The following is a 12,676-nucleotide window of genomic DNA, read 5'->3' as shown; positions in this document are numbered from 1 at the left end:
GATCCTCCTCGCGACATTAGCAGCCGCCTGAAAGGAAATCTCACTTCCGGTTTCCTTGGCCATCTGAAGCCTGATAGGGTGAGCAAGTCCCTCAATAAACCTCCTCACTCTCTCTCCCTCGGTAGGAAGTAAAAGAAGAGCATGACGGGTTAGATTCACAAAACGAGACTCATAATGAGTAACAGTCATACTGCCCTGCTGCAGATGCTCAAATTGCCTGCGGTAATTTTCTCTCAGTGTGATAAGAAGGAACTTCTCCAAAAATAGCTGCGAGAACTGCTCCCAGGTAAGTGCAGGCGATCCAACTGGTCTGTTCAATGTATAATCTCTCCACCACCTCTTGGCGGAACCCGTCATTTGAAATACAGCAAAATCAACCCAATTGGTCTCAACTACACCCATGTTCCGCAACACCTCATGGCAGCAGTCAAGATAATCCTGGGGGTCCTCAGAAGGTGTACCACTGAAGTGAACTGGAAAGGGCTTGGTAAAATTATCCAGTCTCAATAAGGCCTCAAAAGACATGGCAGGACTATCACCGTTCTGTGCCGCAACAACTGGCTGAACTACCCCAACTGGCGGGGCTGCTGGAGCCTGATTGTGGGGAGCCATCTATTCCGGAGCTGGAGTAGTAGGAGTTTGTGCTCCTTCCCCAATATGTGAAACGGCTGGTGCAACTGAAAACGTACCATTCTGGGCCACACCCTCCATTAGGCTCACCAAACGGACTAGAGCGTCCTAAAGTACTGGAGTAGCTAAGAATCCTTTCGGGATCTGAACTGGTCTAACTGGTATAGTGTGAACTGGAACCTCCTCCTGAAGATCCACCTGAGGTTCTACAATAGGTGTTGCTGCTCGAGCTCTAGACTGAGCTCTACCTCCGCCTCGGCCTCGACCTCTAGCACGACCTCGGCCTCAACCTCTACCCCTGACCATAGTTTCCACCGGGGGCTCTGGTCTCTGTCAGTCGGTAGATGTATTACGTGTCTTCGCCATCTGCAAGCGAATAAGAATAGAATGGTTCAATCATCGATGATAGAATAAAATCGCACGATAGAATAAGAAAGAAGGGATATTGTTCCTAAACTTCATAACCTCTGAGAGATAAGTACATACGTCTCCGTACCGATCCTTCAGACTTTACTAAACTTGCTCGTGACTCGTGAGACCTACGTAACCTAGTGCTCTGATACCAACTATCACGGCCCAAAATTTCCCACCTTCGGGACCGTGATGGCGCCTAACATTTCACTTGCTAGGCAAGCCAACGTTAGAATATAATTAGCCATTTAAAACAAAATTTTAAATTAATTAATAACAAAAAAACAAATACGGAAATAATGTTTGAAATAAAGTGAGTATTCCATAATAATCGTGATATCTAAATACCATCCCAGAACTGGAGTCACAAGTGCACGAGCTTCTAGAATAATATAAATAAAGGTCTGAATAAAATTCTAATAAAATTCTCCATATGCAGGTTTGGGCAAAGATGCGGTTTTGAGGCCCTTGTCCAATGAGGAAGAAACTTTGGCCTTTGTCCCAAAGCCGGTGAAGGAAAATAAAAGGAAAAGAGCCTATGTTCCCGAAGATCCAAAATCCAAGAAGAGGACAGATTGTAAGCCGAACAAGAATACCATTCCTTTGACCATGGAATCAGTTTTGCATTTAAGGGATGAAGATGACGAAGAAGAAGAAGAAGAAGAAGAAGAAGAAGAAGAAGAAGAAAAAGAAAACGATGGGTCCGCGCTGGCGGCCCGAACGAAGAGAACCACCGATGCCCCATCGACAGCTGGATCGATGATGCTTCATGAGGCTCTGCCTCGAACTGAGGATATACCGGAGAAAGATTCAGGCGGAATCCCTAAATTATCGGAGATCGAAAATGCATCCCATCGGAGCCAACAGATGGGGGATATGTCTGAAGGGGCCCCTCTTGAATCCCTTCGAACCGAAGAGAATGCTCCAAGTGATTCATTTGGGGCAGCAACAATCAAAGATTCGCCCACCTTTCCTGCTTTTTCTGCAGGGGTAATTCGGGAAGCCCAAGCTTTGGGGGCCCTCGATCTAGACATGCCTCATAATGGGGAGGATCCCTTTCGTGACATGTTTACCGGTATCGAGGACGTTGCCGGTACTAGTGATGAATCAGATCTTTTTCACGGGGTGCAGCAGGCTTTGAATCAGGTAAGCCTTATAATTATTTTGTCGGTACTACCTTTATGTTTACTTTTCATTTCTCATTTCTTTGCAGGCAGCGACAGTTCATCGAGAAACATGTTCTCGGTCCCAAAACGAGCTGCGTCGATACGAGGCCAACCTTCAACGGGTTACTGATGAGAGGAACTCCCTAAAACTTCTCTTAGGGCAAAGGGAAGAGGAAATAAAAGACCTCTGAGCTGAGTTGGCCAAGGCTTACCGAGATCAGATCGATCTGTTTGAGCAGGTAATGATACTTTTAAAAGCCTATGGGCTTGATACCGGAACGATGGCTAATTTTTTGGTCTCACAGTTGCAGCAAAAAAATGAGATGACCGGGAAGCTTCGTGAGGAGGTCGACATGATAAAAGCGGACTCTTTGCAGTGGAAAAAAGGTATGGACCGCTTTGCTGCAGAGAAAGAAACTGCTCGAGCCCAGTTATCATCGGCCGAAACCCAACTTCATAGAATGAAGGAAAAAGGCCTGGTTCAAGCAAGAAGAATAGAGGAGCTCGAGGCTCGGTTGGCCTCTGTACTTGCCAAGGCCGAATCTGATGCCGAAAAGGCAAAGGCCGATGCGGATGCACTTGTGGCCGTCTATCGGGCCGATGCTGAAGCTGCCCAGGTCCAACCAAGAGAGGCAACCGAGACCGCCGATACTCGAGCACATTGGATCGCTGAACTTGCTAAGTGTCGATCTCGGAGGGAAACCCTCAAGGAGATCCATGCTCGTGGTTTCGACTTCGCTGAAGAGATAAAAAGGGCCAAAGAACTCGAAGCCGATGCTGAAGCCTTGGTTTCCCATGATGACAATGATGATAACGATGGGAGTAAGAGCGAATCCGAGAACGGGGGGAGCCCGATAGAGAAGAGACCGCTCCTAGAGATGACCAGGAAGCTTAGTCCTTAATTTTTACGTTGTAATCAATCATGTAAACAATTTTGTATATAGGAATATCCCCTTTTTTACCGACTTGCTTTTGTTTTGTTTCCAGTCTTGTGTAGACTTTATTCACACCTTATGAATGTTTTCACAAGGATTTAAACAACTTAATAAAATTTGGACTTCATAGCCTCTATAATCGAGCGAGCGCTTATTCAAACTTGAAGTGATGTAGCCTTTAGGCTTATTAGTTGAGTCAATGATTCAAGCCCGAAGAAATATAGCCCGTAGGCATAATGGTCGAGTGAGTGCTTGCTTGAACTCAAAATAAAAGTAGCCCGTAGGCTTAGTAGTCGAGTGAATGATTCAAACTCGAAGCAATGTAGCCCGTAAGGCGTAATGGTCGAGCGAGTGCTTGCTCGAACTCGAAATAAAAGTAGCCCATAGGCTTAGTCATCGAGTGAATGATTCGAACTCAAAGTAATGTAGCCCGTAGGAGTAATAGTCGAGTGAGTGTTTGCTCGAACTCGAAATAAAAGTAGTTTGTAGGCTAAGTAGTCGAGTGAATGATTCGAGCTCGAAGTAATGTAGCCCGTAGGCATAATGGTTGAGTGAGTGTTTGCTCGAACTCAAAATAAAAGTAGCCCGTAGGCTTAGTAGTCGAGTGAATGATTTGAACTCGAAGTAATGTAGCCCGTAGGCGTAATGGTCGAGTGAGTGTTTGCTCGAACTCGAAATAAAAGTAGCCCGTAGGCTTAGTAGTCGAGTGAATGATTCGAACTCGAAGTAATGTAGCCCGTAGGCGTAATGGTCGAGTGAGTGTTTGCTCGAACTCGGAATAAAAGTAGCATGTAGGCTTAGTAATCTAGTGAATGATTCAAACTCAAAGTAATGTAGCCCGTAGGCGTAATGGTCGAGTGAGTGCTTGCTCGAACTCGAAATAAAAGTAGCCCATAGGCTTAGTCGTCGAGTGAATGATTCGAACTCGAAGTAATGTAGCCCGTAGGCATGACGGTCGAGTGAGTGCTTGCTCGAACTCGAAATAAAAGTAGCCCGTAGGCTTAGTAGTCGAGTTTATCTTAATTCTGTTTGCGTAATAAATCTCCAAATAGAGGAATTTTTCTTGGATATAAGATGTCAGTAAAGAGGAGAACTTTCTTTGCAAGTCATTATACATGTGTTCATGTTTCTCGTCCGGGTTCGGGTCAACTACATGAGCATAGTTCGTTTTGCCCATTTGGCTCTTACAACTTTTCTTATTGGAACCCCGTTGTTGCGAAATTACTTTCTTGCATCAGAACTTGATATATTTGAGGGCTAATGCCTCCCCAGTATTCGAGGTCGATTGTAAAGAGGCCTCGGATACTGTTGTAAGTGTAGTACGATCATTGGTTGCCTCATTAAAAACCTTGCCGAAAAACCCATTTGGGATAAAACCGATCTAAGGGAAAAAGAGTGCAACGCATGCTTTCAAATCTAAGGCTTCGTATTGAAGGATCCATCTTAGCTCCTGATCGGACTTCTGCAGGGGTTAGTTTTGAAATGTAAATGAATATGGTAGGGTCGTACCTTAGCAGTAGTATCATTTTAGATGTGACACATTCCAATTGCTTGATAGTTGTTTGCCGTTTATAATGCCGAGCTTGTATGACCCCTTTCCGACGTTCTCGAGAACCTAATATAGTCCTTCCCAGTTCGGTCCTAGTTTTCTTTCATTCGGATTTTGGGTATTGAGGGTGACTTTCCTTAGCACTAAGTCCCCGGGCTTAAAATGGCGGAGCTTGGTTCTTCGATTATAGTATCTTTTGATCCGTTGCTTTTGGGCGGCCAATTGGATGAGAGCAACTTCTCATTTTTCGTCCGATAATTCGAGGCTAGTGTTCATAGCCTAGTTATTTGATTCTTCTGTTGTATATCAAAATCTGGCACTGGGTTCGCTGACTTCGACTGGTATCAAGGCTTCGGACCCATATACTAAGGAGAACGGGGTTGCCCCCGTACTAGATTTTGACATTGTTCGATATGCCCAAAGGACTTCAGGTAGGATTTCTCTCCACTTTCCTTTAGCGTAGTTCAGCCTCTTCTTTAGGTTTTGAATGATAGTTTTGTTCGTTGATTCGGCCTGTCCGTTCCCACTGGGGTGATACGGTGTTGATAATATCCTTCTTATTTTGTAATCTTTGAAGAATTTCATCACTTTGCTGCCAACAAATTATTTCCCATTGTCACATACTATTTCGGCGGGTATCCCGAATCGACATACGATATGATCCCAAATAAAGTCTATAACTTCTCTCTCTCTCTCTCTTACTTTCTCGAATGCCTGTGCTTCAACCCATTTAGAGAAATAGTCAGTCATAAATAAAATAAATTTAGCTTTACCTGTGGTCAATGGCAGAGGGCCCACGATATCCATTCCCCATTTCATGAATGGCCATGGGGATAGTTCTGAGTGAAGTTGCTCTCCGGGTTGATGGATCATTGCTGCAAACCTTTGACATTTGTCACACTTTCGAACAAATTCCTTCGCATCTTTGCCCATATCGATCCAATAATACCCTGCCCTGATTATTGTTCGGACTAATGGATAGGCACCGGAGTGATTCCCACAAGTGCCCTTGTGCACCTCACGTAGGATGTAATCGGTATCTCCTGGACCCAAGCATACTGCCAATGGTCTATCAAATGTCCTTCGGTATAGCGTTCCATCTGAAGCCAACGTGAATCAAGCAGCTTTAGTCCGTAGGGCCCTTGAATCTTTACGGTCCGATGAGAACTTTCCGTTCTTTAAGTATTCAATATACTTATTTCTCCAATCCCAAGTTAAGCTCGTAAAATTTATCTCGGCGTGACCTTCTTCGATCACAGATCTCGAGAGTTGAACGACAGTCCCCGAGCTCAAGTCACCTTCCTCGACCGATGATCCCAAATTCGCAAGTGCATCAGCCTCACTGTTTTGCTCTCGTGGAACATGCTGTAAAGTCCATTCTTTGAAATGGTGCAAAGTGACATGTAGTTTGTCCAAATACCTTTGCATTCTATCTTCTCGAACTTTGAAGGTTTTGTTTACTTGACTTACCACCAGTAAAGAGTCACATTTGGCTTCAATGACTTCTGCTTCCAAGTTTTTAGCTAGCTCGAGACCTGTAATTATGGCCTCATACTCGGCTTCGTTGTTAGTCAACCTGGTAGTTTTAATAGATTGCCTAATAGTGTTACCCGTGCGTGACTTTAAAACTATGCCTAGCCCGGACCCCTTCACGTTCGAAGCCCCGTCCGTAAAAAGGGTCCATACCCCGATGACGTACCCGATTTCAACAGGAGTTATTTTTCGACTTCGGGTACGAGGGTTGGCGTGAAATCGGCCCCGAAGTCTGCTAAAATTTGATACTTGATGGTCGTACGGGATTGATATTCGATATCGTACCCACTGAGTTTGACTGCCCATTTGGCCAATCGGCCTGATAGTTCGGGCTTGTGCAAAATATTACGAAGCGGGTAAGTGGTTAATACGCATATGGGGTGACATTGAAAGTACGGTCTTAACTTTCTAGAGGCGCTTATCAGTGCAAGTGCCAATTTTTCTAGGTGCGGATATCTAGTTTATGCTTCTCCTAAGGTCTGACTTATATAATAAACAGAAAATTGCGTACCTTGCTCTTCCCAAACTAGGACACCGCTTACTGTGATTTCCGATACTGCCAAGTACAAGCAAAGTTTTTCGTCTATTTTTGGAGTGTGAAGAAGTGGTGGGCTCGATAGATATCGTTTTAGTTCCTCTAACGCCTATTGGCATTCCGGGGTCCAAGCGAAATCGTTCTTCTTTTTGAGTAGATAGAAAAATTTGTGACTTCGATCTGATGATCTCGAAATAAATCGGCCTAAGGCTGCTATCCATCCCATTAGCCTTTGTACAACTTTCACGCTGTCCACGATGGTGATGTCTTTGATGTCCTTGATTTTATAGGGGTTAATGTCAATTCCCCGATTTGACACCATGAAGCCGAGGAACTTGCCCGAACTGATCCCGAAAGGACATTTTTCGGGGTTGAGCTTCATGTTATATTTCCTCAAAATCTCGAACGTTTCCTGTAAATGGGTCAAATGGTCCTCTGAGCGCAGGGACTTAACTAGCATGTCATCAATATAAACTTTCATTGATTTACCTATTTGTTCTTCGAATATTTTATTTACTAGGCGTTGGTAAGTAGCCCCTGCATTTCCCGAAGGGCATGACATTATAACAATATGTTCCATATTTGGTGACAAATAAAGTCTTTTCCTGGTCCTCCGGGTTCATCTGGATTTGATTATACCCGGAATAGGCATCGAGAAAAGTGAGAATCTCATGGCCGGCCATGGCATCGATCATGCGATCGATGTTGGGCAGCGAAAAAGAATCTTTGGGGCATGCTTCGTTCAAATCCTTATAATCTACACACATTCTAAGTTTGTTCCCTTTTTTTAGGAACTACAACTACATTGGCTAACCATTCGGGATATTTCACCTTCCGAATGGACCCTATCTTGAGAAGTTTGGTTACCTCATCCTTCATGAATGCATGCTTTACCTCGGACTGGGGTATTCTCTTTTGCTTCACCGGTCTGAACCTAGGGTCCAAGCTTAGCCGATACGTCGTTATGTCAGGTGGGATCCTTGTTATATCTAAATGGAACCAGGCAAATCAATCAATGTTATCGATAAGAAATTGAATAAGTTTCTTCCTGAGTTCGGGGCTCAACCCCGTTCCCAGGTATACCTTCTTTTCGAGCCAGTGCTCGATTAGTGTGACTTTATCCAATTCCTCAATCGTTGATTTGGTGGCGTCGGAGTCATCGTGAATCATGAAGGATCGAGGGATCCTCTGATCATCATCTTCTTCGATCTTCTGGTTATCTGGTTGGGTCAAAGCCGATGTCTGTGATTGCTATTTGGTATATCGTTCCCCTTCTGAGCCCGATCCCTTTACTGGCGAAGGCGAGGATATTGGTTCCGCTTCCTCGATGGCGAACATTTCTCTTGCGGCTGGTTGTTCTCCGTACACTATTTTGACTCCTTTCGATGTTGGGAATTTGAGGACCTGGTGTAGGGTCGAAGGTACAACTCTCATGTTGTGGATCCATGGCCTTCCGAAAAGGGCGTTATATCTCATGTCGCCTTCGATCACGTGGAACTTCATTTCCTGGATGGTTCCGGCCATGTTTATTGGTAGAATTATCTCATATTTTGTGGTTTCACATGCCATATTGAATCCATTTAGAACCAGGGTTGCGGGTACGATCTGGTCCTGCAGGCCAAGCTGTTCTACGACCTTCAATCTGATGATATTGGCCGAGCTACCTGGATCAATCAACACACGCTTAACTTTAATTTTATTCATGAGTACGGATATTACTAGTGCATCATTATGAGGTTGTATGACTCCTTCTGAATCTTCATCATTGAAGAACAAAGTTTCTATGGGTGTGTAATCTTGAGTTCGAGATCGTTTTTCTCTCACAATCGATGTTTTAGTACGTTTAAGCACTGGTCCCTGAGGGGTATCGGCGCCGCTGATGATCATGTGAATGACATGCTGTGGTTCTTCTTATTTGTTTTCCTTGCCGAAATTCCTATTTTTAAAATGGTTCTTCGCCCTATCGCTAAAAAATTCTCGAAGGTGCCCTTTGTTGAATAACTGGGCTACGTCCTCTCTTAGTTGCCTGCAATCTTCCGTTCTGTAGCCATGGGTGCCATGATATTCGCACATTTGATTGGGATTCCTCTGGGGCAGGATCGGTCTACATGGGTCGAGGCCATTTAGTGTCTTTGATGCGTCCGATAGCCGAAACGATGTCGGATGCATCAATGCTGAAGTTATATTCCGATAACCGAGGCGCTTCCTTAGATCCGGCATGCCTATCGAACCTGCTTCTGTTCATCAGCCCCCGGGATCCTTGACCTCGATCACTTCTTTTGTTATTTTGCCTGAGGTTATGTCTCAATTCACTGACTCTGTGGCTTCCGTTGTACGATTGGTATCGATCCCCGATCGGACCTCGTTCTCGATTAGTATCCCTTCGAACAGCGGGTTCAGACCCCAATTGATCATCTTCGACCCTAACTTTTTATTGGTACCGATTGTGCATGTCGGCCCACGTGATGGCTAGGTATTCGATCAGGTTATGCTTTAATTGTTGTTAAGCCGTCGAACTTCATTCGTTCAAACCTTGAGTGAAAGCCTGAACAACCCAATCATCTGTGACTGGTGGCAAGTCCATTCGTTCCATTTGAAAACGAGATACGAACTCCCTCAACATCTCGTTATCCTTTTGTCTTACCTTGAAGAGGTCCGATTTCCTTGTTTTGACTTTTATGGCGCCAGCATGTGCTTTCACAAAAGAATCTGCTAACACGGCGAATGAGTCGATGGAATTTGGTGGTAGGTTGTGATACCAAATCATTGCCCCCTTCGAGAGGGTCTCTCCGAATTTTTTTTAACAACACAGATTCGATTTCATTGTCTTCTAAATCATTGCCCTTGATGGCACATGTGTAAGAAGTGACGTGCTCGTTGGGATCGGTCGTTCCGTTATATTTGGGAATTTTGGGCATACGGAATATTCTGGGGATTGGTTTCGGGGCTGCGCTCGAGGGAAAAAGTTTTTGCACAAATTTTTTCGAATCCAACCCTTTTATCATTGGTGGAGCACCCGGGATCTGATCGACCCTAGAGTTATAAGTTTTTACTTTTTTATCGTTGGCTTCGACTCGCTTTGTGAGTTCCTCGAGCAATTTAGCAATTTCGGGAGTAGTCCCCGATTTTTGCTCATTTGACTTCACTATGGCTGACTCCGTTCTGTGGGTAATTTCTCGAGGTGGATTGGGCTCTGGCCTGCTTTGTAGCTGGGTTTGGCTCTGCAACTGAGCTATTGCTGCCTGTTGGGCTTGCAACATTTCGAAAATCATACGCAAGTTAACACCATTTTCCTCGACGTTATGGGTATCTCGAGCTGTAGACCGAGTGCCAACATGGATGCTATTCTCGGGTTCAGCATGTAGGTTCGCTTCAATGGCTACATGCGAATTGATATCTATTGGCACTCCGATTCAAACTCCAACGGCGTTTACAAGTGGTCTTTCAGTAATGGGTGTCAAGTTATTTTCGTCTTGAAGACTGGCCCCGTTGTCGATTGGTGAAGCCATTTGATTAATGATTAGTCGTAGCTAATCCGAAATTCAAGATATTTTTGGAAACAAGCGCAAAACACAATGGCGTATTTTTTCAGATTCGTATCAAATAAGCACTGTTATCCTTAGCCCCACGGTGAGCGCCAAACTGTTTACCCGAAAAATGAATATAGTTGAATTTATTCGTAGTTATAAGGATATGTGATATAGCTTAATACAAATCGTAAGGATAAAAGAAAATATCAAATATGGACCGCAAAGAATGCAAAATAAACAAAGTTGTAAAGAAGATGATTTTTAGGACTAAGCAAGATGAATCAGTTTATGAGGCTTAAAAGAGTGACTCTTAAATATAAGAGGATATGGTGCTTGAACTACAATGTGAGCTCCAAAAAACTGCCCTTACAGAAATGATAACCCTCCCTTTATAGTAGAGGGATCTTACTTTAAATATAATTAAAAATACTCAGTGGGAGATCCATGATAAATTAGCTTTTTCACAATTCCTGCCAAGATTCTCTCCTCTAGTGGGATTGCAACGGCTTTTGTCTGTGAGCTCGATCTTGACTCGAGCTCTCGATCTTGGCTAAAGCTCGATTCTGACTGGGACCCTTAAATTGATTCGGGGTCAATGTTGGTCGGTCTCTGGATCATAAGCTTGATAGCTTTACTTTGCATCATAGTTCGATTTGGATTCGAGCTTAATAATGATATCGAACTCGACATTGGTCGGCCCCTCGGGTTCAAAGCTTATTTGTAACATCTTCGAAACCCATCTCGACGTCTCACTTCGATCGATTATCTTTCGAACTCGATCAGACGTACGAAGGCCGAAATCTATTTCGACCGTATACACTATGCTCAACGAAAATCAAAAGTACTCGCTTATGACAGCCGTATGGGATCAAAACTGCTAAGGAGTATATTTAAGGCCCGTTTTAATTAAACTTACCCCCAATTATAAGAATTATTTTTGTTATTTTCTCTCACATTTCAGGCGTATTTTTTTTATAAAAATCCGCAAAAGTTATTTTTGTGATAAGTAGAGCAAAATAAAATAACTTTTAAGTAACAAAATAAAGAATTGTGACTTTTGTGTAATAAAAACAAAGCTAGAGATGGACGCTCGTGAAATTTAGTCATTTGTTATGAAATGCGAATGGAATTTATTGAAAAGGCGACCCATATTTTTAATGTTATTGACGTGTCCCACAAAACCAAGCAAACTGTACAATGGATAAACAGCATAGTCTCCGAATGTCCAATGTCAGTCCTCTCACAACTCACTTATATATACTACTACTAGTCAAAAGAAAATTTAATAAATTGCAAAAGAGAAGTGCATGGTTTGTGCTCATATATTTGATGAGACTTGAAAACTAGGTTTTCGTAGTTAGTACATCTATGTCTGAAAAAGATGAAACTCCCAGTTAGTCCATTTTCTAAAGGAGTCTTTTTTGCGCATCTAGAAACTTTTTTATCAGTAGAAATGTAGAATTATGTAAACAATCTTTAGGGTTGGGATCATATTCCAAATTATTGAATATCAAAATGAAATGGATTCAAATATTGTGAAATTGATATTGAGGATTCATATGCATGTTGTTATTATTGGTATTGGATTTGAAAACACAATTAAGTAAAAAGTGTATCAATTTAACGAAGCCCCTAAGATTCAATGAAAACTTCTAACAGGTGAAGTAATGAGACAATCCTCTATTCTATTTTCATTGATTTCCTATATATATTCAACTTAACTACAATATTGAGACACGAGAATATAGTAACGATTCATCTTAATTTGTTTTCATTTCTATTTTGTGTTAATTCTACCGAAACCAACTTGTTATCTTTTATTATTGCTCACTGAAGAGTCCAATTGAGTTCAAATCTTAACACATCTTCTGTTTCTTCTTCTAACTTCTTCGTATTCAATTGGACCTGCCAAATAATCATTTTCATCATCTGGTTCAACATCATCATATCCAACAGAGGAAGTTCCAACCAAAGATCCGCTTCCTCAGATGCATATGTGGTTGAATTAAATTTGATTATTGAGTAGTATGTAGTTTCATATCAGAGAAGCTTTGCTATATACTTCCAACTCACCTTCATAAAATAGCAACCTATTGTAAATTACTAGTACTAATTAGTACTGCTTGTACAGACCCAAAATGCATTCTGACTCATCATCCCCATCCAAATTCTCTTCGATCTATGTACTCTCTCTCTCTCTCTCTCTCTCTCTCTCTCTCTCTCTCTCTCTCATATATATATATATATATATATATATATATATATATATATATATATATATATATATATATATTATTAAATAAGCATCCCCTGCAGGTACATGACCATCAAATAGTTCTGAATTAAAATGTTTACATTAATAACTTTCCAAAAGAAATTCTATACAT

Source organism: Nicotiana tomentosiformis, chromosome 1, assembly GCF_000390325.3.
Source record: "Nicotiana tomentosiformis chromosome 1, ASM39032v3, whole genome shotgun sequence".
Lineage (NCBI taxonomy): Eukaryota > Viridiplantae > Streptophyta > Magnoliopsida > Solanales > Solanaceae > Nicotiana > Nicotiana tomentosiformis.
Note: the sequence above shows the minus strand (reverse complement) of the source record.